Below are 26,187 nucleotides of genomic sequence, written 5' to 3' on the forward strand. Positions count from 1 at the left end.
ACCTTTTATTCCGTGGTTTCAAACGACTTCAGGGACATTAATCAGAAATCAGAAATAAGGCAAAATATGAAATTATCAGAAAAACTAGCCCTGAAAAAATTACAACTAGACACTGATCTAATAATTAGAAATGCCGACAAGGGGAGGGGCATCGTCATTCAGAACCGTGCAGATTATGTGAAAGAAGCTCATAATATTCTATCTAACGTTAAATATTATTTACCCCTTGAGTGTGACCCCTCTGAAACATATTTGGAAGAGTTTCAGACTCTAATAAAATCTGGGGATCTTTGTTTAAATAAGAAAGAAAGAGAATATATTATGGTCAAAGAGTCCACACCAGCTACCTTTTACCATCTTCCCAAAATCCACAAGGATATCCAAAATCCACCGGGACGACCCATAATATCGGGTGTCTCTTCTCTCACACGGAATCTGTCACATTACATTGACATCCATCTACAGAAACACGTTCTCAATTTAAAATCCCATCTTAGAGATTCAGCATCCCTCATTTCCCTACTTAAAGACATCGAGTGGTCAGATGGTTACCATTGGGTGACTTTGGATGTATCAGCACTGTATTCGAACATTTCCCATGATTTGGGGATGAAATGCACTTCCGGTTTTCTAGATAATGACTCAGAAATGCCTGCCACGCAAAAAACATTCATCATGAGAGGCATTGAGTTCATACTTACGCATAACGTATTCACATTTCAAAATGATATCTATAAGCAAATACGGGGAACCGCTATGGGGACGCGTTTCGCGCCCAGTTTTGCGAATTTGTTTATGGGGGCATTTGAGGAGACATTCATATACCAATCAAGCTTCTGGGCTAACAACAACATTGTCTTCTTCCGTAGATATATAGACGATCTGATTTTCATTTGGAATGGGGACCTAATATCTATAGATAATTTCATTTCGTATATCAACACCAACGATTGGGGAATTACTTTCACCGGTACATTTGATAATAAAAGAACCGAGTTTCTTGACCTTGAAATTTTTATTCAAGAGAACAAAATAAATACACGCACTTTTTTCAAAAAAGTTGATAGCAATAGCTATTTAGACTTCAAGAGCACACATTATAAGAAATGGAAAACGAACATCCCCTTCAGTCAATTTAAACGACTCAGACGAAATTGTACTCGCGAGGACGACTTTCACCAGCAGTGCGATATTTTGGCCTCCAGGTTTACCCAGAAAGGTTATCCCCCCAATATTATTTTTGGCGCAAGAAAAAAGGCAACAGAACTCACTCAAGATGAATGTTTGATCCCAGTGTCCAAAAAGAAAAAAGAGATCAATAATGGAAAATATTGTTGCAATTTTATTACCACTTTTAATCAAAATCATCTATCAATCAAAGCGGTTTTAGAAAAACACTGGCATATTTTAAAAAGAGACCCCATCCTGAATCAAATCATTCCAGAATTTCCCAGACTCACGTATAAAAGAGCGCGTACTCTCAAAAATATTCTGGCACCCAGCAAACTCAATCCTGCTATAAATCACAGTGTGAGTGACGATACTGCTGCCCCCAAAGGTAGCTCCAAGTGCGGACACAAAAAATGCCTATGCTGCTCCAACATTTGTCAAACATCTGTTTTTTACAGTCGAGTGAGTGGGGAGTCATTCCCCATTTTGAGCAGCCTAAACTGTGAATCCAGCCACGTTATATATCTCTTAGAGTGTCCGTGTAATTTACAGTATGTGGGGCGCACAATTCAAAAACTGCGCAATAGATTGAATACACATAGATCTAAGATAAAGAATAAATTTTGGAAACACAGTGTATCCAGACACGCTGCGGAATACCATGAGGGTAGTTCAGCCGGATTTAAGGTGACCCCAATTGAACAAATCCCGTGTCACCTACATAAAGATATCCAGCACATTAGACGTAGAGAAATGTACTGGATTTTTAAGTTGAATAGTCTACATCCATACGGCCTCAACGAAGCTTTTGAGATTAATCTATAACTGGATTGGCAGGTGTGTGCGTATATACACGTATACACGTTTTTATCATATATATTTTTATTTTCATATTTTCATATATATATTTTTTTACGAAGCTGATATATACTTTCCTCAACCCTTGTCCTCAACAGGGTGGATGTGTTCATATGTCTCCTATATATATATACATTTTTATTTATATATTTTTTCTATATATATCCTTATCCATATACTCTAGGAGCTAGAAAATGTGCCTCATGGCTATTAGCTTTTTTAGCCGTAATACGCATATCTGTTTTGAAATACTTTTATTCATTATATATTTCTTTTATTCTGTTTAAGTACATCGACTCCGGTTTTACATATACATGTTTTATATATATGTATCTATTTATCTTTCTTTTATCTATTCATTTATATATATATTCATATTCATATTTATATTTATATTTATGTTCATTTAGTCGATACATGTACCCTTATATCAATTGTGGTCAAATTCATATCATTATAATATTATCATAATATGCCCAGTGCCTTCATCTCAGGGACACTGTACTTCCCTGTAACCCTCCTTCTAACCAGCTGAGCAGATGTCACGATCCTGCGCTCATGACAACAGCCGCCCTCCTATTGAATACTGGTGAGCGGAGCGCATCCCCTGGGTTCCCACAGAGCTGCGTCTCTGTAGCCATAGACACCGGTCATGTGATCGCGAGTCTTGCGATCACATGACCAGACACCCGAGTAAGAAGTATATGAAAGCAGAGCGCAGGCGCCGGACGCTGTGCTCAGTAGCCGCTCTGGTTTGATCACATGACCGCATCAATGCGGTCATGTGACTCTTTTCTTTCCTCTTTATCTCTAAAAATAAAACAGATAATCGCCGATCATTATCAGTAATATACCACCCTATAGCATCATTAACTATGGGCCACAAACATATACTGTGATGTTATGTATATTTTGAATTGCTATTTTCTTTTCTGTGACACATTACCTGGAGCTAGCCCCTCCCACTTGTGGGCAGCTCTCAGGTAACCCGTTTTTTGGCGGTTTTTTTCCTCTTTATATACCTGTATCTAGCACTAGTTATTGTGACTACTGTTAACCTGATGAAGGGGACATTTTGAGCCCCGAAACGCGTTGTTCTATACATCTTATGCAAATAAAGAAGATTCACCTATAAGAGACGGATTGGAGCCTGTGTGTTTGCGCCTGATCAGAAACCTTTTTCTCTACAAGCATCCTTTGGGGGATTGGGCCTCCGATCCCAAAGATACCTCTTCTGCGGCTGCATTCACGGATCCGGAAAGTCTCTCTTTTACTTACATACCTACAATAGAGTTGTGTCTATTATTGCACAACCTAAAAAGGTGAGCATCCTAACTTGTTAAACTATTAATTTTGTACCGAACATACTACCCTATTGTGCGCCCCCCATACCCTTTCTTTTGTCTCCATGTTCCCCTCATGACCGAGGGGTACTCTAGACTCGCCCGTGGTTATCAAGACCAGCTGTGTTGGCGACTTCTTCCTCTGTCTCCTCTTTGTGCTTCTACTGAGCCCCCACTGTCAGGTGGGAACGCTATCACTAGCGCATCTACCAGCGTTCACTTGTACTCCTGCATCTTCCGATCATGCTCCATTGATGGAAGTGAGGACGGTATATTATCCTTGTAGCAGGGGTCCAGCAGGGTGGCCACCCAGTGATAAGCACTGGTAGGAATCAGTGTAACTCACCGGTCATTGCGCAGGCACTGAAGCATGCACTTGCTCATGTGTTCCAGGCTGCCCAGAGACAACAGCAAGCTGTCCTCAGTGAAAGTGTATTGTCTGTGTCCCCTGTATCCCCTAGCCATGCTCCAGTGATGCCCATGAACTGATTTTGTGCAACCCTGCTGTAAATGCAGCTCCTCCTCCTTCTTCTCATCATCCTCCTCATCCTCCAAGAACTGTGCCCTGGCTGGACAGTTGTGTACCTGGCCGTTGTTAGTGCAGGAACCCACACTCCGAGCCACTTGGGGACGACTGGCCTGATAACTGTGGGAATGATCCCTGTTCCTCATCCTCTTGTGCCACATCCTCATCCATATCAGTGTGTGGGGATTCGCTCTGGTAGACAGGGCAAGGGGGTGAATTATAGAGACAAAGACATGTTTTTAACTCAAAAACTGCAGTGTTTATTCACACTAGTTGCAGGTTCACAGTATGACAGTGTATTTTCAGTATTGGTGTTAGTTCACAAAACTGTTCATACAGAAAAAACATTCACCTTTGATTCTGGGTGTTTAATCCACACCTGGCTGAATGCTCATCCTCAGAAAGTCCACCTGCAGGCTTTAGGCGGCCTGCTCGCCAGACACACTGCCTTCGGCTTTCAGCCCACACACAGGTCTCAGATCTCAGCAGAGTTTCACACAGCTCCAGTGTCAGAGAGGAGTAATCCACCCACCTGACACTGCTGGATTTTTTTTCATAGGCCTGGACCATGGGGAGCAGTCACCCACCCAGCACTTTGACTACTCCCAGTAAGAGCCGTCCTGGATCCGGTATGCTTTGCGCAATGCTATCAGTGGCATGGTCCACATAACCACCGATATGTGGACCAGTAAGCACGGGCAGGGACGTTTTATCTCCCTAACTGCCCACTGGGTAAATGTAGTGGTGGCTGGGCCTGAGGCGGAAAGCGATTTAGCGCATATCCTACCAGTGGGTGGGTAGAAGGGTACTTCCTCTTTCTCTCCAGTGTTTGAGGGGTGGACAGCTGAACGCTTCCATGGGACAGTGTGGAGATGCTCGGTGGCACTGTTAGTGGTGGTGATGTCACCACATCCTCATTTTGATGTATTCATGGATTTTCACACTCTCCTGAATGAGACCAATAAATAGATCTTCCATTGCTGATGGTGCCCCATTATGCTACTGCTGCTGTTTACCTGCCTAACATTGTGTTCTGTACTGTATGGCTGCAGCTACTATCATGCCATTATGACTCTCTTCCTGCCTTTCATCATGTTCTATACAGCATGACTGCTGCTGCCGCCATCATGCCATTGCTACTGTGTGCCTGCCCACCAGGGGCGTTGCTAGGGTCTAAAGACATCCGGGGCACGAGAGCATGTGAAGCCATGCCCCCACCCAATGAAGCCACGCCCTCATCACCACCAGGGGGGGCCTTCACAGTAGTTATTAACCCCTTTCAGCAGTCCCCCCTTCAGTGAATGGGGGACTGCTGAAAGAGGTTAATAACTACAGTGAAGGGCCTAGCCGTCTGGGCAACCCCACAAATCATCCTAACCTATGGTCAGCCTAATTTAAAATTAAGCAAACCCCCCAACTATAAACTAATCACAGAAGTTAGAACCCATCTACCTCCCTTGTACTTGTTCCGCTACTTGCAAGCTACGCGGGCATGAGTTCAGAACTTCAGTCACTGCAAGTAGCGGAACAAGTACAAGGGGTTTTGGGGGATAATCTGTGGGATTGCTTATACGGCTAGGAATAGCCTAATAAAATAAAAAAAATCCCACCAGCATAAACATTTGGGGCACTGGACAAAACATCCGGGGCTCCAGCCCCGAATGTTTTGGCCTAACGATGCCCCTGCGGCCTATCATCAAGTTCTGTACAGTATGGCTGCTGCAACCACCATCACTGCAGCTGCTTTTCCCTGCTTCTATTCCCCCTACTGCCACTTCTATTACACCTACTACCACTACTGCTACACAGCCACCACGGCTACTATTACAACTTCTATTACTACAGCTACTATTACTCTGCTGCCTTGTCTGTTCCACGATGTGCTGCTACTACTGCTGCTTCTATTGTGCCACATGCCACTATTACCCTACCCTTTCCACATCCATACTGTACTGCAGCTGCTCCCAATTAAAAGGGATGATTTTTCCAGGCTGGTTCACAACAAGCAACTCTTTCTTTTGACAATTAACACTTGTGTGTGTATAAACACAGGCAGACATTCTGTTAAAGCATCATTTTTGTACACATTCAGAAAAAGCCACTGTTTATGACATTAACATATGTGTGTATAAACAGGGGAGAGATAATTTTTGTACGCTTGGTCCAAACAAGCTACTGTATTTTTCCATAACACTATTTGTGTTTAAACACCATCAATTTTTGGAAGCTTTGTAATATGAATATGCATGATACATGCAACTACAAAGTGCTTCAAACAGGCTTCTTCAAACTGTCTGACATTATTTGCTATTGATGTCATTGAGTTCACAAGCTGAAAAGGGTGGAGTGGGAGATAAAGGGCAGAAATTCATAAAAAAATAACCAAAAGAGATAACAAATTTTCATACAGGTTTGGAGTCCTAGGAGACATCAGAGTGTGATATACCACTTTTAGGGCAATTGGAGCAACTTTGATATGTGTAGAATCAATTCAGGTACCAAGGGGGGTCATTTATCAAACTAGTGTAAAGTAGAACTGGCTTATTTGCCAATAGCAACTAATCAGATTCATCCTTTCATTTTCCAAAGAAGCTGTCCAAAATGAAAGGTGGAATCTGATTGGTTACTATGTGCAACTAAGCCAAATGATCCCCCAATTTTTTTTATTTTTATATTTTGCAGAATTGAACAAAAAATGAATTTCAAGACGTATTCTAATTTCTATTGCAGAAGGATTGTGCTGAATTGTTTTTTCTGTCGTCTCCAAGTTGCAAAATAGACTTGGCTAGAATGTATCTATTTTATCTTTGTTCTGCTTTTGTCATAAAAACCAAGCATTGATACTCTTTTATTATATGAAAAGTTACATTTTAACCTGCAGCGATGCATTATTTCCATCATTGCTCATGAGTCATTACTATACAGGTGAACTATTCACCCCTAAGGAGGGTGGTGTATATTCGTCATCCAGAGATACCGTAATATGCTATTACTTACCAGAAGAAGAGCCTGTAACCTCAATACAGTTTTACTTTATCCCTCGTTATTTTCCTTTTGTCTTGCGCTGTCTATTATGAATTGTCCAGTATATGGCATACAGACATGCTGCTAGTAAGATTTTATATCAGCCACTATGATCATATTTTCTGTTACAGAACAATAAGCAGCATGGTGGACACCATCATAGTTGTCACGGCTGAGGATAGGGAAAACCCTCAGCCGTGCGGTATCAGCAGATGGATGGTCAGTGCAAGGCCAGGACAGGAATCAGGGAGCAGGTCACCTCCTATCAATCCCTAATTCTGACCCTGTCTCCTAGCTGTATGAGCCGACCCTGATGGTGGGAGGGCTCATACTCCGGAACCTTGGAGTCCCTTCTAGCCCTCAGGGTGGCCCTAGACTAGGAGCAGGGTAAGACGACCTGTTCCTGCTAGATGCGGAGGAACAGGAGTCTTACTGGCCAAGCTACAAAGACAGGGGAACATAAACAGACATATGGCAATGACAGGTAAGTGAGACTAGTACCACACCTACCTGCCACAGACACACAACCTGGAACCCACGTGCAAGTGCTGCTGTCCACAACAACACAAAGGACACAGCACACAACAGACATCACACGGGAACCCAGGAAACCATATGCTGCAATAACAAAAGACCAAACAAACATCTTCTAAACACCATACATAAACTTATGACCACAAGAGTGGCCCTCACTGGCAGATGGTATATGTGACCAGGAGAGTGCCTCCAGCTTACTACAAGGCTGGAGTACCCCTCAGACATCAGGTCTTAACTGAGGCTTTATAGCCCATGTAGCCACACCCACAATCGGACACACCCAGTGCACACACTAGGAAGGAAGTTAACCCTTCCAACACCAGGGAAGGGAAGACATCAACTTAAAGGGAAAGTGCACGCAACTCAAACCCTGTGCACACCAAACAGGGAACGTGCACACATAAAGGCAGGTTGCCAGGTGCAACCGCATGCACATTGCAGCAAGCTGCCCAGCACCAGCTCAGGCTGCCAAACTGCAAAACAACCACATGTTGTCAGCGGCAACCACAAGTAAGGCAACATACTAGCGACTCTCACCTGTGGCTGAACAACAACACCAGACCGCAGACATACCTTAACCCCGTGCACACCAAAATGGGGAAACACCACAACCCAGGGAAAATGCCTCACATGCAAACACCGTTGCCAACAGCAACCGCACGTGTAGACACAGAGTCACGACTCAACCAAAGGTCGTGACAATAGTACTGAGGTCTTGGGTCAAGGAGCCGCAAGAGGCAACATCTGCATGGAGTTTATATGTTCTCTAGTTTTCCTTGTGTATGCAGAGTTGAACCCCAATATAATCTCTTCTTTACTTATTTACTATGTATGAGTGGAGCATCAGAGCAAATCCTTGCTCTGATGCTTCGCCTTGCCTTGCTCTGCATCGCATAGGGCAAGGTCTGTTTGTTCACTGCTTGTGATGTGCCAGACTTATCCTCAATATGCTAGGTGGAGACTTCCACCTAACACAGTGAGCCAGTTAAGTCACTAGTACAAATGGGTGAGCTGTAGTGCTGATTTAGGGGCGGGTACTCATACATACACAAGTGAGTAATGAAGAGCTCTGAACCTGGACAACCCTTTACGTTTTTTGCTTTCTTCCCAAACCGGACTGGTCAGTTAGTTTTCTATGGTGTCTAATGAGGGTTTCTAGGGCAGAGCTCAGTTGATGACTCTTAGGACCTCCTTTCCATTTATACAAGACATCATAATCATTACAAATAAAAAAGATACTGACAGACTCGCTCCCTACCTAGTCTACGCCAGCACACCCGACTTATAATGGTGAAAATCGGTAACCCCAAGCCAGGGGAATCCACCCGCCACCAAAAGAACCCGTCTGGGGAAGGCGATATGGTCAAATTCAGAAAGCTATATGCGCAGCCAGAGAATCCAAGATGGCGCCCACTCCACAAGCCGAGGCTACTATGAGCGAACACGAGGCTTCCGAAGCAGATAGGAACACCGAAGAAACAAGGGGCTCACAGAGCTTACGGATTTCAAGGAAATTCCTCAAGAATACGCTATCGAGAGGTCTAGAACCAGTAGCCCATGAGCTGGCCTCCCTCCATCAAGACGTGAGACACATAGGGGGAAGAGTTGAAACTTTGGAAACTGCACAATCCGCCATGCAAGACTGGAAAATGGCGGCTACAGACAGTATAAAGAAATGCCAAGACCATCTAAATGCGGTCCATACAGCTTTGGAAGACCAAGAGAACCACGGAAGAAGAAATAAACTCAGATTCCGAGGAGTCCCAGAAGCTATCACCGCATCTGAGGTACCGACTGCGATCCTTGCAATTTGCACCGACCTGTTAGGTCCAGATTACCCCTCGCAAGTAATCTTAGAAAGGGCCAACAGGGCTCTGCGGCCCCAACCCAACGCTTCTGACCCACCAAGGGACATAATATGCCGCTTTCTCAATTATCAGGACAAAGAAGCAGTCCTTTTCAAGTCCCGTAACATAGCTGATATCACCTACAATGGGGCATCTATCAACATATACCAAGATCTGGCTTCTGTCACTCTAAAGAAACGCAAGGCCCTCAAGCCTCTGACGGATTGGCTCAGTAATCAAAAAGTCCCTTACCGCTGGACATTTCCTTTCGGTCTCTCTTTTGCCTTTAACGGCCGCAGACACAACATCCGTTCGCATACTGACCTGTCTCAGGTATTTGATCATATGGAGATACAACCTTTGAAAATCGAGAACTGGGATAGCATACAAGACATTTCCTCTCTTCCTATGATCCAATATTTAACTCCGTTTGAGACGAAAAGAACACTGAAAGCCCAACGTCAGAAGAGGAAGAATTCACCTTTAACCCCAATGAGAATCAACTCGGATTACTTCTGACTCTGACTGTCCACTTTCCACAACCGTTTCATAGCAGCAGAACTCTGCGGATGTCTCCGATATCATGCTTTGAGACGCTTTCCGGATCCAAGAGGTTCTAGATTTCCGTGGTCCTAGGACCTGATATTATTTTCTTGGCCTAGAAATCTGCTGTGTTATTGTGGAATTATGGCAGGCCCTATTCACCTGTTAACCCCTAGTTTACTATACTGTGGTAGGGTTTCCCAGTACTTACTGAACACCGTTCTTTTTATTACAACTCGACTGGGCTAAAATTTACATCACTTTACCTGCTGCTAACCTTAACCCTTTCCCCTCCCCACCCTCCACCCCTTTCCTAACTAAATTCCTCCTTACCCACATCCTTTCCTTACAACCCTCCACCCCTCCGCCTTTCTTTCCTATCCTCCCAAGTTATTAGTGGCAGTTAATTTAACCAGGCACTTTATTCGAGTACTGTTATACTAATTACTCTGACCACTTCTCAGGAAGCAAGAATATTTAAAACTACATTGCCTTTTAGAGATGTTGCCTGCAATGTTGGGTATCTAGAAGTTGGGACGACTGGTTTTCTGGTGGTCCTGGCTTCCAAGTCCTATCTATCATGGTAGGGACAGGTTGGATTCCATTCTTCCCCCAACACTGTGCTTAATGATTCTGTTTATCATTATGTCTTTTTTTTTCATGTTGTTTATTTTGTTTTGTATGATCTAAGGTCACTGGTGCGAGTCCTGGAGAGAGTCAAGCTTCACCAAACAGGGTCCATGAAGTCTCACACGCTAGTCTGGTCAGTAGTGCACCTCATTTTGCACCACACAAATCGCGTCTCAATTTAGAAACTTCTATGAAGCTCTATACAACATAGACCCGTCTCAGCAGTCCGTTAATGACACTCAAACTAGCTCTCCAATTAACTACTTCTTAGAAGACTTAGATCTTCCCAAACTTTCTGAAGAGGTCAAGACATCTCTTCAAGCCCCTTTTACTAAAGAGGAACTTGAAGAGGTTATTAGGAAATCCCCCAAAGGGAAAAGTCTAGGCCCAGATGGCCTCCTAACCCCCTATTATTTAACCTTCCATGACACATTGATCCCACACCTACTCCCGATCTATAATGCGTCGCTACTTAATAAACCCCTTTCAGCAGATATGACTAAAGCTCACATAATCCTTATTCCTAAAGAAGGTAAAGACAATACCCAATGCCCAAACTTCAGACCCATTTCCCTTCTCAACCTTGACTTAAAATTTCTAGCTAAGCTGCTGGCTAATAGATTAGCAAAAATTCTCCCTTCCCTTATACATAGGGACCAGAAGGGCTTTATCAGAGGCAGGGAAGGTAAGGACAATACTGCCAGAGTCCTGAACATTATACACTATGTTAAAAAAATCACTTCCCGTAGTTCTCCTCAGCACCGATGCCGAGAAAGCCTTTGATAGAGTCAACTGGTCCCTCATGAAACAGGTTCTCTCATCCCAAAACTTCCCGTGCTCCTTTCTTTATGCTATAGACGCCATATATATCAATGCCTCCGCCTCAATTTCAGTCAATAGTACAATATCCCTCCCTTTTAACATTAGGAACGGTACTAGAAAGGGGTGCCCTTTGTCCCCTCTTTTATTTGTTTTAACTTTAGAACCCCTATTACAAACTATCAGGAAGGACACAGCCATTAAAGGTATTATTCTTGGAGACCAGGAACATAAAACTGCAGCCTTTGCTGATGATATGCTTGTTATGATTGGCAACCCAAAATCTGCTCTCCCCAGGATCTATCAACACCTGGAAAAATATGGACTTTGCTCCAACTTTAAAGTGAATCATAGCAAATCGCTTATCATTTGCCCAGGTTTATCTGCTTCCACAATACAAAAATTAGCCCAAGCATCCCCCTTCAACTGGTCAGCCCCTTATGGGTCAAGATCAGCACAGATCCTTCCCAATTGTTTGGCCTGAACTATAACTCTTTGTTATTAGAAATTACCAAGACAATTAACAGTCTTGACATACCAATAATTTCTTTATTCGGGAGGAAGAACATCTTGGCCTCACTAGATCTCCCTAAACTAACATATTTACAACAGGTTCTCCCTATCCTGGTCCCCTCGCTATTCTACAAAAAAGTGAGATCTCTTTTTAGCTCCTTTATTTGGTCTAACAAGAGACCCAGACTTTCATATAAATCACTGAACAGAGCAAAAAAATGGGGCGGTATTTCCCTCCCAGACCCAGAAATATTTGGGAAGGCGATTCTACTAGCCAGAGTGATAGACTGGTTGAGGGAGCCTCCTCACAAATCATGGGTTTCCATGGAACAAGCTCTACTGGGAAGCACATTTAGGGCCTTCCTACTAGGCCACAGAATTGCTCAACTTCTACCTCCGATAGCTTCCCCACTAATGAAAGCTACCTTTTCCGTTTGGAAAGGGCTTAGTGACACCCAACATTTCATACCATTTCCTTCTATATCTCTACAAATTAGAGATGTCATAAATGTTGCCCCCAAAGCCTTATTAGATAGTGTGAAGTGATACCTCAAAAACTCTACGACTCCACTAAGAGAATTTATAGTAGACTCCCACCCACTCTCTCTAACAGATTTAAAGTCCAAACTTAACTATCATCACTCCAATCTCTCCCCTTTACTCTTTCTACGGTCATACCTTCAACAAAACATCAATCCACAAGACCTTTCCCGCCTGCAAGTGTGGTTGGAAAGCCTATTAGAATGTACCCAGTCTCCACCCAAATTAATCTCTCAGCTCTGCAATAAACTAAGACTCCCTGACGCTCTTTTTACCCCGGCGTTCATTAGACTCTTGTAAAGGGACTTGAATAGGTCATTTTCCCAACAGGAAATAGACCAAATCTTGATCTCCCCACATAGGGCTTCAAGATGCGTCAGAATACAGGAGAACTGTTATAAAGTAGTGGCCAGATGGTATAAGACCCGAGATAAAACCTGCCTATACTCAACGTCTGGTTCAGACACATGCTGGAGATGCTCCAAATCTAGAGGCTCCTTCCTACATATTTGGTGGATTGTCCTCCTCTAAGAGACTGGTGGAAGCAGATTTTTGATCTATGCAATCAAATCTGTGAGTCCTCTCTTTCACCTCAGCCTGAGATTGCTCTGCTAAACCTATATCCTACAGCCTGCAGGATTCCAAACGGTGGCCTCTTTAGACAACTAATTAATGTGGCTAGATTTTTAATTCCTCACCATTGGCTCTCGCCGGATACCCCTTCTATTGAACATTGGTTCTCTAGAGTCGACCAGATATACAGACTTGAGGAAATCTCCCACTGGGAAAAGAGATCTATCCTTATGTTTAATACCACATGGCTCGCTTGGAAAACTCATAGAGTTTCTACACATTTCCAATTAATTAATACACCATTCTGATACCTGATTAACCTTTTGAAATGTGGACCAGAGGTTGACTCTCTCCTGCAAAATGGACTCTATCCTGAAAATACCAGTACCATTTGCATTATGAAGCAATGACTTAATATTATCTTGTGATCTATTATCTATCATACCACTGTTAACTCGTTAGTTAATTTACTTATTTACAGGAGGTCTGTCATCATCCTCCTCTATCCATACTTTATTATGTACTCCTGCTTTTACAAATAGAGCTTTTAAAACTAAGAAAAAAAAAAAAAAAGATTCTGACAAAAAAGTCTAAGTGGATATGTGGGAGTCATCCTATTAGATACAGAACATAGTGGCAGAAATTAGCTCCAAAGCAAACACCAAATGGGATTATCTTCTACATAGACCTTTGAGGCCCATTAGTGTCTCAGAATCTTAATTTGGTCTTAATTTAATGTATCCAGAAATACATCCAGGCCGCTCTTGAACTCTTTTATTGTACTCACCATCACCACCTCCTCAGGCAGAGAGTTCCATAGTCTCACTGCTCTTACCGTAAAGAATCCTATTCTATGTTTGTGTAGATACCTTCTTTCCTCCAGACACAGAGGATGTCCCCTCGTCACAGTCCCAGTCCTGGGGACAGATAGATGATGGGAGAGATCTCTGTACTGTCCCCTGATATATTTATACATAGTAATTAGATCTCCCCTCAGTCGTCTTTTTTCTAAAGAGAATAACCCTAATTTTGATAGTCTTTCAGGGTACTGTATTGCACCTAGAACAGTTATTACTTTAGTTGCCCTTCTCTGTACCCTCTCCAGCTCTGATATGTCTGCATTGTTCACAGGAGCCCAGAACTGTACACAGTACTCCATGTGTGGTCTGACCAGTGATTTGTAAAGTGGCAAAACTATGTTCTCGTCTGGAGGAGCTATATATTTAGTTGGTGACTTGATCACCAGTAGTTAGAATGTATGTAAACAAAGTGGTAATGGTGATTTTAGGTTAAAACATAACTTTTAATATATACAAGATTAGAATAAGTCCCTACATGCTATAATGAAAGGTAAAGAAAAAGTGCATGATGGCACCAGGGATACAAATGTGCTTGGTGCACGGCGGCACCTTTAAATACAAAAGATAAATGGGTGCACGGCGGCACCTTAGATAACCAGTAGGTCCTACCGTTGTGGCCGTGGTCCTCTGGTCTCTGGAGATGTCCAACGCAAGAAGGTTTTGCTGTAAAGAAGAGCGGAGGGGGCCCGGCGGGGATATTTAGTGGGTTAGGGGTACCTAGACAGCCCTAATATAAGGGTGCTATCTCGCCCCTAGCGTCCCATATACGGAGCACCCGATCTGAAAAGAACGACCCCGTCCGGAACCTGGCCCTTTTTCTACTTGGCCCTATTGTGCCCTAGTGTAGCTAGTCCCTACACGCATGTTTCATTTTTAATATAAAACTCATCAGGGGAATGTTAGGCACACATAGAGGGGCAATATAATCTAATGACATATAGTGTTGGTAACTTGTAATCAGTAAACAACACATATGTCATATATAGTTAGGATGAAAATATGACACAAATGATACTGAAACGTATTGGCCTTTAGTGAAGGCTCTAATCGAGTATCAGGGCTGGGTACTTGCCTAAGCTATAGAGACAAAGTCGAGGGGGTCACCTGGAGATAGTCCGGTCCCTCTCTTGGAGCGCAGCGGCGTGTCCAGAGGCCGTGATAAAGCCTGTTTGCCGGCAGTCGCCCGCTCCTATTTGAACACCAGATGGCCTCAGAACGAGGCTTGAAGCGCAGCGTGATGACGTCAGCGGGGCCATCGACGCGCTCACGCATGCGCTATCAGTGCTGTGAGAAAGCACCAAACGGCCTCAGAAGGAGGCTTAAAGCGCAGTGCCGTGACGTCAGCTGGGCAGCCGACGCAACCGCGCATGCGCTGCCCATGCTGAAGATAACCAGCATGGTAATAGATCTACTGACGTGATCCGATGCCGATACGTCATTTCTAATGGCTGAGGATTATGTCATCTGCCCGGGACATGTGTTGTCCACCAGCCAATGTTTAGTTGGTTGCCAGGTGACCGGGACTCTGTGTGGCAACCATAAATTCAACACCGTCTATAGCAAATGCGGTGAATGTTAATGTGACATTTCTTGCAATATGAATATATTAAAAGTGTTCTGGTCAGTAGTACATAGGCACGGATGCATAAAGTGCTCTTGTCTATCGGGGCGCACCTGTCTGGGTTTTAGCATCCAATAGACGATTTTTGAAATGCCTCAAGGCACATTGTTTGGTATCAGTCTATGCAAGTATCGTCACAGGGACGCACCCTATATCTGATTATTATTATAATGGGCATGAAGCGTGCCCTAAGGAGGGTGCGGTTCCTGTGCCCACAAGGTGTATAAAGCATAGACTTTGATGTACTTTTTTCTTTTATTTCCGTGAAGTAGGTACGCTCTGGATAAGGAAACCAGCCAGAGGGGGCTTATTGTGTAACGTCTCTCGGTTGACAAATGCTGTTTCCATGGCATGTGTTCTTCTCATGTCTCGTTCTGCCAGCCTGTCCGGGTCATATAGGGATATGTAGCGCTTCATTGGCTGGTCTAGTACTCATTAAATGAAACAGCCGAAGCACAATTGCTCGTTTAGACCTTGGGGGGCTGTGGTCCGCAGCGTGTGGATCCAGCGTGCTTCATGTTGAAGGAGCATGCGATCCCAGTCACCTCCTCGCAAGGGGGGGGCGACTGCCTCGATGCCAATAGCTTTTATGCTGCGTGGGTCACCATGATGATATTCGTGTACGTGACGTGATACAGCCGTATCTTTTTTTATTGGTGATATCCCCCAAATGTTCGCCAATCCGCCTGCGCAGTTCTCTCTTCGTTTTGCCTATATATTCTAGGGGGCATTCACACGTGATTCTGTAGATGACGCCCCTAGTGCGGCAGTTGATAAAATCCTTAATTCTAAAAGGTTTTTGAAGGTTGATACTGACAAATTCTTTACATGTTTGTATTGTACTGCATGCAATACATCCACTGCACCTAAAACACCCTAGTGGTTTCCTGTCTAGCCAAGTTCCTTTTGTAGTTGATTTATGGTGGCTATGTACCAGCATGTCTCTAAGGCTATTACCCCTCCTGAACGTAATCTGAGGGTAGTCGAAAATCCTTTCTTTGATGTCAGGATCCATCATTAGTATCGGCCAGTGTTTTTGTAGAATCTTTCTTACGTCGCTGGCGGCTTCATCGAAGGTACCTATTACCCTGATTTTTTGTCTGGTATCTGGGGGTTTATTTCTTGGTACCAGTAGTTCAGTTCTTGAAGAGGTTAATGCCATTTGGTATGCTGACCTCAACACTGGATCGGGGTATCCTCTGGAGAGGAATCTACTCCTCAAAATCCCTGCCTGTTTCACAAATTCTGCTTTTGTGGAGCAATTGCGCCTTAGGCGCAAATACTGGCCCCTTGGTATACCCCTTTTGAGCGGTAGGGGGTGGTTGCTGCTCCAGTGTAGTACGGAATTTGTTGCTGTTGGTTTGCGAAATATGGTGGTAACCAACTCGTCCGAACCATTTCTTTGGATCAGTATATCCAGGAAGGGTAGGGTGTTTTCATTTGTCTCATGTGTGAAACAAAGTCCTAACATATTTTCGTTTAGTTTCTCAACGAGTATCTTAAACGCTGATGTGGATGCGTTCCAGATGATGAAGATGTCATCAATGTACCGGGCCCACAGGATAATGGGCCCGGTCCATGATGACATCACCTTGCCGAAGACGTTGTTGGTCTCCCACCAGCCCAGGAGCAAATTTGCATACGATGGTGCACAAGAGCAACCCATCGCGGTGCCCCTGAGTTGGTGGTACCATTTGCCATCAAATACAAAAAAATTATGTGTCAAGATGTATCTAAGGAGTTTTAAAACGAACTGATTATGTTCCCTGAACTGTTGGCCCCTCATACTGAGGTAGTATTCTACTGCTCTGAGGCCTGCCTCATGAGGTATAGATGAGTACAGGGCCTCTACATCTATGCTTGCTAGAATGGATTGTCGGTCCAGTGTGATACCCTCTATTCTCTTGAGCAGGTCCATACTGTCTCGTGTATAAGAGGGCAGGCAGGTAACAAAGGGTAGGAGGATCTGGTCGACGTATTTTCCTAGGTTGTGACATATACTCCCAATCCCTGATACTATCGGTCGTCCTTTCAAGGGGTTTGTCCCCTTGTGTACTTTAGGGAGACCGTAGAATGTTGCCGTCACAGGGAATTTGGGGTATAGGAAATCCAATTCTGTCTCTGAAATGATCTTGTTACTTTTAGCCTCTGTTAGGATATCGAGTAACTCTGCCAGGAAGGGGGCTGTCGGGTTACAGGTTAGTGTGCCATAGGTCTGTTTCTCTTTCAGGAGTTGTAGGCACATCTTACAGTAATCCTCTGTGTCCATGATGATAATATTCCCCCCCTTATCCGAGGGTTTGATAGTGACAGTGTCGTCCTTTTGTAGTTTAGAGAGGATTTTCTGTTCTCTACTTGAGAGATTACCTGATTGTCCCAAAGCTGCTAATTCACCCAGGTCTGTTGTCACTAGTTGAAGGAATACGTCTAGACATGAAATGTCTCCAACTGGTGGCATTTTTTTACTTTTTGCTCTCAGGGAGGTAAATGGTCCTTTTCTTCCTCCTGGTTGCTGGTATCAGATAGACTGTTTAATAGCTTTACATCCTCCAGCATATCCACTGGGATTCCTAGTTCACGGCGCTTGTCTCCTGATTTAAAGCATTTATGCCATCTTAGTTTTCGAATGAACAAATTTAGATCTTTTGTCCATGAAAACTCATTAAATCGCTGTGTGGGAACAAATGAAAGTCCCTTACTTAGTACAGTCATCTCTGCGGTGGATAGCGGCCTTTTGGACAGGTTAATTATTTGGGGCCCTGTTGCTCCCGTTGTCTGGAGCGGTTCCTCAGGGGGTATGAGATTCCTTGGTCTAAAAAATTGGATGGACCGCCTCCTGGTTGACCTCTTCCCTTGTTGCCTCTTCCTCTTCCTTTTCTGTATGGGTTTCTCGTTTTATTTCTATTGGGTTGTTCCCGTTCACTATCTGAGATGTCGGTCTCTGTGGTGGAAAGGTCAGAGGCTGCCTCTTTTGCTATTGGTTTCTCACGTAGGACACATTAAGCCTTATTCTCCTTAAATTCAGCCAGATCGTGGTTGAATTGCCGATGCTTTCTATCTCGTAAGAAGAACTGGAATTTTTCAACAGATGTCTGTAACAGTTTTTCAGCGTTAATGAATTCAGGGTCTTGTGAAAACGTTTTTGTTATTTCAATTTGAGCTTTCAGTTTCTCGCTGTAACTTTCCAGTTGGATTTTCTCTTCCTCAAGCAGTAAGGTCATGAATTGTAGAGAGCTTGCTGTGGCTAGTTGTTCCCATCTACCGTTGAAGCCCGCGCTCCTTTGTTTAGGTACTGGGACGATGGGAATTCTTAGACCTCTTGGTACAATACCGTTTTTAATGTAATTGTCTAGGCTTTGTACTTCCCACCAGCTGGAGATGTGTTCGCGATATAATTTATTTAACTCCTAAAATGCTGATTTAAATGATGGTGTGAATTTTTTTTGTGTATATGATTTGTTTGAGAACACTTCCTTGGCTTCTGCAAGCCATGCATCCGTGTCTATGCCCCCCGCCAGAAAACCTGCCATGTCACAGGGAGATACGTATAGTCTGGAGGAGCTATATATTTAGTTGGTGACTTGATCACCAGTAGTTAGAATGTATGTAAACAAAGTGGTAATGGTGATTTTAGGTTAAAACATAACTTTTAATATATACAAGATTAGAATAAGTCCCTAGATGCTATAATGAAAGGTAAAGAAAAAGTGCATGATGGCACCAGGGATACAAATGTGCTTGGTGCACGGCGGCACCTTTAAATACAAAAGATAAATGGGTGCACGGCGGCACCTTAGATAACCAGTAGGTCCTACCGTTGTGGCCGTGGTCCTCTGGTCTCTGGAGATGTCCAACGCAAGAAGGTTTTGCTGTAAAGAAGAGCGGAGGGGGCCCGGCGGGGATATTTAGTGGGTTAGGGGTACCTAGACAGCCCTAATATAAGGGTGCTATCTCGCCCCTAGCGTCCTATATACGGAGCACCCGTTCTGAAAAGAACGACCCCGTCCGGAACCTGGCCCTTTTTCTACTTGGCCCTATTGTGCCCTAGTGTAGCTAGTCCCTACACGCATGTTTCATTTTTAATATAAAACTCTTTAGGGGAATGTTAGGCACACATGTTACCTCCCTGCCCTCTTATACACGAGACAGTATGGACCTGCTCAAGAGAATAGAGGGTATCACACTAGACCGACAATCCATTCTAGCAAGCATAGATGTAGAGGCCCTGTACTCATCTATACCTCATGAGGCAGGCCTCAGAGCAGTAGAATACTACCTCAGTATGAGGGGCCAACAGTTCAGGGAACATAATCAGTTCGTTTTAAAACTCCTTAGATACATCTTGACACATATTTTTTTTGTATTTGATGGCAAATGGTACCACCAGCTCAGGGGCACCGCGATGGGTTGCTCTTGTGCACCATCGTATGCAAATTTGCTCCTGGGCTGGTGGGAGACCAACAACGTCTTCGGCAAGGTGATGTCATCATGGACCGGGCCCATTATCCTGTGGGCCCGGTACATTGATGACATCTTCATCATCTGGAACGCATCCACATCAGCGTTTAAGATACTCGTTGAGAAACTAAACGAAAATATGTTAGGACTTCGTTTCACACATGAGACAAATGAAAACACCCTACCCTTCCTGGATATACTGATCCAAAGAAATGGTTCGGACGAGTTGGTTACCACCATATTTCGCAAACCAACAGCAACAAATTCCGTACTACACTGGAGCAGCAACCACCCCCTATCGCTCAAAAGGGGTATACCGAGGGGCCAGTATTTGCGCCTAAGGCGCAATTGCTCCACAAAAGCAGAATTTGTGAAACAGGCAGGGATTTTGAGGAGTAGATTCCTCTCCAGAGGATACCCCGATCCAGTGTTGAGGTCAGCATACCAAATGGCATTAACCTCTTCAAGAACTGAACTACTGGTACCAAGAAATAAACCCCCAGATACCAGACAAAAAATCAGGGTAATAGGTACCTTCGATGAAGCCGCCAGCGACGTAAGAAAGATTCTACAAAAACACTGGCCGATACTAATGATGGATCCTGACATCAAAGAAAGGATTTTCGACTACCCTCAGATTACGTTCAGGAGGGGTAATAGCCTTAGAGACATGCTGGTACATAGCCACCATAAATCAACTACAAAAGGAACTTGGCTAGACAGGAAACCACTAGGGTGTTTTAGGTGCAGTGGATGTATTGCATGCAGTACAATACAAACATGTAAAGAATTTGTCAGTATCAACCTTCAAAAACCTTTTAGAATTAAGGATTTTATCAACTGCCGCACTAGGGGCGTCATCTACAGAATCACGTGTGAATGCCCCCTAGAATATATAGGCAAAACGAAGCGAGAACTGCGCAGGCGGATTGGCGAACATTTGGGGGATATCACCAATAAAAAAGATACGGCTGTATCACGTCACGTACACGAATATCATCATGGTGACCCACGCAGCATAAAAGCTATTGGCATCGAGGCAGTCGCCCCCCCTTTGCGAGGAGGTGACTGGGATCGCATGCTCCTTCAACATGAAGCACGCTGGATCCACACGCTGCGGACCACAGCCCCCCAAGGTCTAAACGAGCAATTGTGCTTCGGCTGTTTCATTTAATGAGTACTAGACCAGCCAATGAAGCGCTACATATCCCTATATGACCCGGACAGGCTGGCAGAACGAGACATGAGAAGAACACATGCCATGGAAACAGCATTTGTCAACCGAGAGACGTTACACAATAAGCCCCCTCTGGCTGGTTTTCTTATCCAGAGCGTACCTACTTCACGGAAATAAAAGAAAAAAGTACATCAAAGTCTATGCTTTATACACCTTGTGGGCACAGGAACCGTACCCTCCTTAGGGCACGCTTCATGCCCATTATAATAATAATCAGATATAGGGTGCGTCCCTGTGACGATACTTGCATAGACTGATACCAAACAATGTGCCTTGAGGCATTTCAAAAATCGTCTATTGGATGCTAAAACCCAGACAGGTGCACCCCGATAGACAAGAGCACTTTATGCATCCGTGCCTATGTACTACTGACCAGAACACTTTTAATATAATCATATTGCAAGAAATGTCACATTAACATTCACCGCATTTGCTATAGACGGTGTTGAATATATGGTTGCCACACAGAGTCCCAGTCACCTGGCAACCAACTAAACATTGGCTGGTGGACAACACATGTCCCGGGCAGATGACATAATCCTCAGCCACTAGAAATGACGTATCGGCATCGGATCACGTCAGTAGATCTATTACCATGCTGGTTATCTTCAGCATGGGCAGCGCATGCGCGGTTGCGTCGGCTGCCCAGCTGACGTCACGGCACTGCGCTTTAAGCCTCCTTCTGAGGCCGTTTGGTGCTTTCTCACAGCACTGATAGCGCATGCGTGAGCGCGTCGACGGCCCCGATGACGTCATCACGCTGCGCTTCAAGCCTCGTTCTGAGGCCATCTGGTGTTCAAATAGGAGCGGGCGACTGCCGGCAAACAGGCTTTATCACGGCCTCTGGACACGCCGCTGCGCTCCAAGAGAGGGACAGGACTATCTCCAGGTGACCCCCTGGACTTTGTCTCTATATCTTAGGCAAGTACCCAGCCCTGATACTCGATTAGAGCCTTCACTAAAGGCCAATACGTTTCAGTATCATTTGTGTCATATTTTCATCCTAACTACACTGCGTGCAGAATTATTAGGCAAATGAGTATTTTGACCACATCATCCTCTTTATGCATGTTGTCTTACTCCAAGCTGTATAGGCTCGAAAGCCTACTACCAATTAAGCATATTAGGTGATGTGCATCTCTGTAATGAGAAGGGGTGTGGTCTAATGACATCAACACCCTATATCAGGTGTGCATAATTATTAGGCAACTTCCTTTCCTTTGGCAAAATGGGTCAAAAGAAGGACTTCACAGGCTCAGAAAAGTCAAAAATAGTGAGATATCTTGCAGAGGGATGCAGCACTCTTAAAATTGCAAAGCTTCTGAAGCGTGATCATCGAACAATTAAGCGTTTCATTCAAAATAGTCAACAGTTTCGCAAGAAGCGTGTGGAAAAACCAAGGTGCAAAATAACTGCCCATGAACTGAGAAAAGTCAAGCGTGCAGCTGCCAAGATGCCACTTGCCACCAGTTTGGCCATATTTCAGAGCTGCAACATCACTGGAGTGCCCAAAAGCACAAGGTGTGCAATACTCAGAGACATGGCCAAGGTAAGAAAGGCTGAAAGACGACCACCACTGAACAAGACACACAAGCTGAAACGTCAAGACTGGGCCAAGAAATATCTCAAGACTGATTTTTCTAAGATTTTATGGTCTGATGAAATGAGAGTGAGTCTTGATGGGCCAGATGGATGGGCCCGTGGCTGGATTGGTAAAGGGCAGAGAGCTCCAGTCCGACTCAGACGCCAGCAAGGTGGAGGTGGAGTACTGGTTTGGGCTGGTATCATCAAAGATGAGCTTGTGGGGCCTTTTCGGGTTGAGGATGGAGTCAAGCTCAACTCCCAGTCCTACTGCCAGTTTCTGGAAGACACCTTCTTCAAGCAGTGGTACAGGAAGAAGTCTGCATCCTTCAAGAAAAACATGATTTTCATGCAGGACAATGCTCCATCACACGCGTCCAAGTACTCCACAGCGTGGCTGGCAAGAAAGGGTATAAAAGAAGAAAATCTAATGACATGGCCTCCTTGTTCACCTGATCTGAACCCCATTGAGAACCTGTGGTCCATCATCAAATGTGAGATTTACAAGGAGGGAAAACAGTACACCTCTCTGAACAGTGTCTGGGAGGCTGTGGTTGCTGCTGCACGCAATGTTGATGGTGAACAGATCAAAACACTGACACAATCCATGGATGGCAGGCTTTTGAGTGTCCTTGCAAAGAAAGGTGGCTATATTGGTCACTGATTTGTTTTTGTTTTGTTTTTGAATGTCAGAAATGTATATTTGTGAATGTTGAGATGTTATATTGGTTTCACTGGTAAAAATAAATAATTGAAATGGGTATATATTTGTTTTTTGTTAAGTTGCCTGATAATTATGCACAGTAATAGTCACCTGCACACACAGATATCCCCCTAAAATAGCTAAAACTAAAAACAAACTAAAAACTACTTCCAAAAATATTCAGCTTTGATATTAATGAGTTTTTTGGGTTCATTGAGAACATGGTTGTTGTTCAATAATAAAATTAATCCTCAAAAGTACAACTTGCCTAATAATTCTGCACTCCCTGTATATATGACATATGTGTTGTTTACTGATTACAAGTTACCAACACTATATGTCATTAGATTATATTGCCCCTCTATGTGTGCCTAACATTCCCCTGATGAGTTTTATATTAAAAATGAAACATGCGTGTAGGGACTAGCTACACTAGGGCACAATAGGGCCAAGTAGAAAAAGGGCCAGGTTCCGGACGGGGTCGTTCTTTTCAGAACGGGTGCTCCGTATATAGGACGCTAGGGGCGAGATAGCACCCTTATATTAGGGCTGTCTAGGTACCCCTAACCCACTAAATATCCCCGCCGGGCCCCCTCCGCTCTTCTTTACAGCAAAACCTTCTTGCGTTGGACATCTCCAGAGACCAGAGGATCACGGCCACAACGGTAGGACCTACTGGTTATCTAAGGTGCCGCCGTGCACCCATTTATCTTTTGTATTTAAAGGTGCCGCCGTGCACCAAGCACATTTGTATCCCTGGTGCCATCATGCACTTTTTCTTTACCTTTCATTATAGCATCTAGGGACTTATTCTAATCTTGTATATATTAAAAGTTATGTTTTAACCTAAAATCACCATTACCACTTTGTTTACATACATTAAAACTATGTTCTCATCATAGGCATCTATGTCCCTTTTGATGCAACTAATATCTGAGGTGTGATATGGGGGTCTGGTATCTGATATGGAGGTCTGATCTGAGGGCTGATATGGGGGTCTGAGGATGTGATACAGGGGTCTGAGGATCTGATAAGGGGGTCTAATGACTGAGGATCTGATTTGGGGGGTTGATTTGAGGATATGATATGGGGTCTAATCTGAGATCTGATATGGAGGTCTGATCTAAAGTGTGATATGGGGTGTGATTTGAGGTCTGATATGGGGGTCTTTTATGGGGGTATTTTTCATACTGGCACACATTATAAGGAGGTATTTTTTGTACTGCACACATTGTAGGGGGGTATTTTTGTAATTGTGCACATTGTAAGGGGGTATTATTGTACTAGTACACATTATGGAGCATTTTAACCACCTCAGCCCCCCTAGCTTAAACACCCTTAATGACCAGACCACTTTTTACAATTCTGCACTACACTACTTTCACCGTTTATTGCTCGGTCATGCAACTTACCACCCAAATGAATGTTACCTCCTTTTCTTCTCACTAATAGAGCTTTCATTTGGTGGTATTTCATTGCTGCTGACATTTTAACTTTTTTTGTTAGAATCGAAATTTAACTAAATTTTTGCAAAAAAATTACATTTTTCACTTTCAGTTGTAATTTTTTTAAAAAAAACTACATCTATATATACATTTTTCTTTAAATCTATTGTTCTACATTTCTTTGATAAAAAAAAATGTTTGGGTAAAAAAAAAAATGGTTTGGGTAAAAGTTATAGCGTTTACAAATTATGGTAGAAAAATGTGAATTTCCGCTTTTTGAAGCAGCTCTGACTTTCTGAGTACCTGTCACGTTTCCAGAGGTTTTACAATGTCCAGACAGTAGAAAAACCCCACAAATGACCCCATTTCGGAAAATAGACACCCTAAGGTATTCGCTGATGAGCATAGTGAGTTCATAGAGCTTTTTATTTTTTGTCACAAGTTAGCGGAAAATGATGATTTATTTTTATTTATTTTTTCCTTACAAAGTCTCATATTCCACTAACTTGTGACAAAAAATAAAAACTTCCATCAACTCACTATGCCCATCACGAAATACCTTGGGGTGTCTTCTTTCCAAAATAGGGTCACTTGTGTGGTAGTTGTACTGCCCTGGCATTTTAGGGGCCCTAATGTGTGAGAAGTAGTTTGAAATCAAAATGTGTAAAAAATGCCCTGTGAAATCTTAAAGGTGCTCTTTGGAATGTGGGCCCCTTTGCCCACCTAGGCTGCAAAAAAGTGTCACACATGTGGTATCACCGTACTCAGGAGAAGTTGGGCAATGTGTTTTGGGGTGTCATTTTACATATACCCATGCTGAGTGAGATAAATATCTCGGTCAAATGCCAACTTTGTATAAAAAAATGGGAAAAGTTGTATTTTACATCCAGCATTCTGCCCTGCCTCCATGCTGGATGAGACATTGGTGTACATTTTGGCCAAAGCGTAATAAGCCACTCACCAAGTCAAGGTCGTCTCATTTGAGTGGTCCCTAACTCTTGTTCCTACCTGTTTATGGGTCATGACAGCCACATAAAGTCCAGGGAATGCAGGTCAGCATGCAAGCCAAGTACACTCTGCGTTTAACCCCGTCCGGTGCCATTACAGCTTTCATCGGATCCAGGGATGCAAGTACCAACATGCATGCTGAACCCACCATATGCTTCTCCTGGAGCCAAATGGCTAATGGTAGGTTCCATATAAGCAGACTCAGTTTTATACTGACTTTAAAACCAGCCTCCAGGACAGACTAACTGGTCAGGTGTGCTTGACTCAAAGGAGATCGCCACGCCTCCAATATATGCTACAAAGAAAAAAATGTGGGGGGTTGAGTCAGCACAACCTGCCTGCAGGTGCAGA

This window comes from Bufo bufo, chromosome 1 (assembly GCF_905171765.1).
Source record: "Bufo bufo chromosome 1, aBufBuf1.1, whole genome shotgun sequence".
Lineage (NCBI taxonomy): Eukaryota > Metazoa > Chordata > Amphibia > Anura > Bufonidae > Bufo > Bufo bufo.